At 29.7% G+C, this 5,557-nt stretch overlaps 1 long non-coding RNA gene across 1 annotated transcript; it reads left to right on the forward strand.

Moving 5' to 3' along the window:
• The first annotated feature begins 1,687 nt into the window (after nucleotides 1-1,687).
• LOC120357876 lies at nucleotides 1,688-3,401 on the forward strand. The gene is made up of 3 exons (XR_005574882.1): nucleotides 1,688-1,795; nucleotides 2,259-2,387; nucleotides 3,178-3,401. It is a non-coding gene; the product is annotated as an uncharacterized LOC120357876 (long non-coding RNA).
• Nucleotides 3,402-5,557: the final 2,156 nt, after the last annotated feature.

Below are 5,557 nucleotides of genomic sequence, written 5' to 3' on the forward strand. Positions count from 1 at the left end.
ATCGTCTTCATTTTCTTCGAGTTCTTCTATTTCGTCATCCACGATAAAATCTGCCTCAAGGAATTCTGATTCCCAATAATTTTCAAATTCTAACGTAGTATCAATTTCAATATCTAACATTTCATTCATTGAAGATTGTATAATATCCTTTATCATAACGCGTAGTTCAATTTCTCTATCGTTTACAAGTGTTTCCGGAATTTTTGAAATTGGAAAAAAAAAATTAACATATTGAGAATATTTGCAGGATTCACTTGTACCATTTTGACAATTTCCATTGTTTGACTTTGCACTTGAACTCGTTATACTTACTCATCGTTACATTTGCTGATTATATGTTATATTAAATTTATTGCAAGTTTTCTGTAACTTATATATTAATATCAAATGATATCACTGTATTATTTATTCTTATCAGGCACGTACATAAAAATGACACTAACGACACGTTAATTAATTTCATCAGCACGTACATCACATGTGACATAAAAATGAAATTATTGTTACGTTGATTGATTGTATTGATCAAGTACAAACATTTTTTTGAAGAATATCATAATTGCCAACACTTTGTCATATAATTATCACGTTACCCAAGGAACACACTAAAGTCAACAAAAAATCAAAATGATTTTATTTTGATTTAAAATAGTCACGCGTTTTCTGTATGACAAAAAAATGATTACAGCGCATGTTACTTAATGACGGAAAGATGACTTGCTTTGGCCCTCCAAATATTCGCAAAATTATATGCTGAAAAGATTACTACATTGTAAAAACTAATTTATTAGTGCATTGGAATCATATAACGATCCATATTTGCAAATCATCAAACTTTTTACCATTTCTAAAAAACTTTCACGCATAATAAATTAATTTATTAACTAATACACTAATAAATTAGTTTTTACAATGTAGTAATCTTTTCAGCATATAATTTTTATATATGCAGTATATATAGTATATTTTACTTTTGTATATATAATAGTTCTGTTTATGGTATGTATTATGTATAATTAATTTTGTAATGAAACTTTCTCAAACAATATAGCTTATTAGAAAAACTCCGTATAAAAAATACAAAGTGTATATACACTGATATAAGGTTATCACATTTGAATTTACCGCGTGTTGATCAAGCGACGTCATATGACGGGCGCATTGGTCGGGCGTCGAGCCGCGGACCGGCCAGTCTTTGTGCAGATCATAACCAGTGATGGGAGATGGAAAGATATTCCCCATAAAGGGGATTTTTGTACGCATGCGTGAGATGACGTAGTTAGTAAGTTTCAGTGACGGATTTTGGTGCAACATGAGGTGCCTCTACGCCCCAGACCGCTCACTACGATGTTTATGAGTTTTCTCTCATTGAATCCTGCACATCTTGAAGCCTGGAGTACGGGCTTCAGGGCGTCTTATCCTTTTTTTGAGTGAGAATCGGAAGATTATCGCTTTTAAAGAGACCTAGCGAAGAGATTTTCCTCCTCCGTAAAAAAAAATTGTCGCGATATATTTATATTATGTATTGTATTTATACACACTATTTTTTCTAAGCAGCATTCTATTTAAATAAAAAAATTTAATAAAAACTTTTCCCCTACAATTTTCTTAACATTTCTTTCTTTAACCAATATAAAGGCTCTTGTAGTACCACTAAAACTATGCGTTGATGAGGCTATGTAGCATTGCTCGAATGCGCGTGCGCGAGAAAGATCTTTCCATCTCCCATCACTGATCATAACTATAACCCATAACGTGCAACAGCCGACTCAACGTGTTCCGTCTTGTTTTCAAGGTATTTTTCATTTTTATTCGTGATGGTTTTAGATTATATATTATGTTAGCGCCAGACTACGCGTATTCGCGATTTGTGATACATAATTTGTAATAAATATGCAGTTAGCGAATAGTGTAAAGAAAAAATTCTTTAATTAAATTCGCACGTGCATTGATGAATTTTCTTTTCGCACTAACTGCGTTCAGTTTATCACAAATTACGTATCACGAATCGTCACGAATCGCGAATATACACGTATATATATTCTGGCACTAGCATTATGTGATAGAAAATATATATGTATATCAGTCATGTGTAAAAAAACGTGCATAAATTAGGTTAAAGAAGACTTAAAGAGAGAGGATATTATATATTAGATATTAGATATATTGTACATTATATATATATATATATATTATAAAGATATATGTGTCTGATAATGAGATAATTTTAATTAATAAAATTATTATTGTTACTGCAGCGAAATTGTAATCTTTGAAGTCTTGTGGTAGCAAATTCCTAGCAAAATCCGTGGAAATAATTTAATAGCCAATATAAGAAAAGGAGCATTGTTATATTATAATTCAAAATGGAGGATACTGCAAAACCAGTAAGTATAACCATGCACGTATATGAATTTTGTTTGTTTAAGCATACATTCATGCATTTCATTACCTAGACAATCATCAAACAAGTTATAGCGTTTTTCATTGGGAAATCTAGTACGCACTGAGTGTGCACTCACCGCTGGCAATTGGACGTTTCGGTTCGCGCGATGACGGTGCCAACGGAAACGCCCAATTACCTTCAGCAAGTGCACATTCAGTGCGCACTAGTTTTCCCAATGAAAAACGCTATTAGATTCATGCTTTTTCTGTTAGTAATAACAAACTATTGTATTTATAATTTAATTTTTCTGCGATATAATATAATAATTCATATAATATATAATAGTTTTGCATCATTATTTTATTACAACTGATAAATAAAATCTAAAATGATATTTCACGTTTTGAAAGAATCCAAAGAATCATACAATTGACATAAATTAATTTTAAGGGTAATTTTTATAATCCGATTAAATTAATAACTTAAATAATTAACTTTTATAATTATTTTATCTTAAATTATTAACTTTTAAAATTATTTTAGATTATATTTGATTTTTAATTTATAATTTATTTTATATATCATTTAACTTTAACAAAAATTTTAATATCTTCTAAATTTGAATAAAATTATATTACTTTATTTGAAATTGTTTATTCTGTATTAACACTAATTATTCTTCATTTTCTTTATTTATTTGAATTGGTCTTTTAAAGTGATTTTTTCTATTAATTATTTTTTTGTAATTGATTGATATTTTATAATTGATCGAATAATATGTTTCTTTCCAGCCACTATTTTGCTGAAGTTTGGTAATACAGCTGATCTAGATAAACCCGAAAATTACGTGAGGCGCTGGTTTAGCACAAGTGCTCAGCGAGTGGTGTAAATGCGTTTCATAAAAATAGATATTGCTAAAATGTGATATACAGGGTGATTCAGAATAACCCGTTGTCTTTCAAGGAACGTATTCCTGGTCGAATTCTAAGACGATTTTTCCTTTGCCAAAAATTTGTCAGACGCTTAGATTTTGAAATATTAGCCGATTAAGTTAGCGTATCACGGGTCGAATACAGATGGTACGCAGGAGCGGCGCACTCACCGTTACGCGCGGGTGTGTCGTGAGGTGCCTGTTGCGCTCAGCTGATACAACACACAAGTCTTTCTCTCCTCTCACTCTCTCACTCTCTCTCACTCTCTCTCTCTCTCTCTCTCTTTTGTAGATTTCGTGCAATTCTTTGTTCGATTCTTCGACTATACAAAGAATTTCCTGGCACTTCTCTTATTAAAATCATTAAAATTAAGAAGAAAATTAATTACATTTTTAAGTTAAAGCTAGCATTGTGATGTGACAGAGAGAGAAAGAGAAAGAGAGAGAGAGAGGGGGGGAGAAAGACTTGTGTGTTGTATCAGCTGAGCGCAACAGGCATCTCACGACACACCCGCACGTAACGGTGCGCCGCCCCTGCGTACCATCTGTATTCGACCCGTGATACGCTAACTTAATCGGCTAATATTTCAAAATCTAAGCGTCTGACAAATTTTTGGCAAAGGAAACATCGTCTTAGAATTCGACTAGGAATACGTTCCTTGAAAGACAACGGGTTATTCTGAATCACCCTGTATATACATATATATTATTAGTACTTGTTTTACGCAGCAATTTATATAATGTGCAATTTAACTATATAAAATAGATATATAAGCAAGCATAATCTACGATATATTTCGATTGGTTATTTAATATTTACCCACAGTGTAACATGTATATCCAAAACATGTTTAGAGGACATTCTGAAGATATCTTTTAGAGATCTTCGAAATGTCTTTTGAACGTCTTTTGGATATGTATGCTGTATGGATAAATAATTAATATTATAGTTTTAGTTTCTTTAATTTTTCATTTTTTAATTTTTTTAATTTTTAAAAAATTGCGAGTATATTATTTTTTTACACTGTTGTAGAGTCATTAATATTTAAAGCTAGCATATATATTATACTTATTGTACTTATATACATATATGAATTATAATGATATCACATATTCCAATAAATTTTACATATTTTATTGAAGAATTATCATGTTTTTAATTTTATTCTTATAATTAAATAAAATTCTTATAATTAAATAAAATTTGCCATTAGATCGCCATGTTACAAAAACGATCTCTTGACGTCAACAAATAGTCAAATTTTGTAACCAAAAATCATCATATTGATGTTTTCTGCTGTGATGTAATTTTGACGTCAAAATGACGTCATTTTGACTATGTTGTGTTCCTTGGGTAGTAGCAAGATTTACAATTAATTATAAAATAATCAATATAATAAATACATTCATCACTGTTTGTAATAAAAAATGTTCTCATTACAGGAAATATATGGAAATATATGGTAAATCATCTTGATACCATAGAATATCAAAATTCGTGCATATTTAAAATAAAAAAATTTTATTATTTTGTAGCATTATAACAAAAAATATTTTGTCATATAAAAGTTGGGTGAATTTTTATGTAATAATAATATATCTTTCAAGAGAATGAGAATGGTATTTGGAATTCGTGCATTAAAAAATAGAGAATGGCAAAGAGAGTGGATTTCCACTCCGTGGAAGGTCTACGGAGGAAACCACTATAAAAAAAGCGCGCTATGCTAATCTACTTCATGGCAGGTGGTGTGGAAATGATAGCACTTTATTATTTTCTTAATAATTAACACTATTCTTAAAAAGTTCTAAAAGCTTTATTGCCAAGAAACGAAGTGTCACACCTTCATTTTAAAACTTTACATACATAATTAGATAATTTTAGAAAATATGAGTTGCTGCCAATATAGGTTTTAAGGGGTGAAATCAGTCCTCATGTGTAAAGCAATTTTTAACTTTTCCCACTATATCTCGAAAACCATTCAAAATATAAAAAAATGTTTCATACAAAAGTTTCACGATAAAATTACCTCCATTTATTTTTGTCAATAATATTTTTTTAGAATAATTCTTTAAACAATTATTTTAAAAAAATTGTTTAAATAATTATTTTTAAAAATGTTATTAACGTGAATAAATATATGTAATTTTATTGTAAATCTTTTATATAAAACATTTTTTGATACCTCGAATAGTTTCCAAGATATAACAAAAAAAGCTGAAAACCGCTATATACATAAGTC

Source organism: Solenopsis invicta, chromosome 5 (genome assembly GCF_016802725.1).
Source record: "Solenopsis invicta isolate M01_SB chromosome 5, UNIL_Sinv_3.0, whole genome shotgun sequence".
Taxonomy (NCBI): Eukaryota; Metazoa; Arthropoda; class Insecta; order Hymenoptera; family Formicidae; genus Solenopsis; species Solenopsis invicta.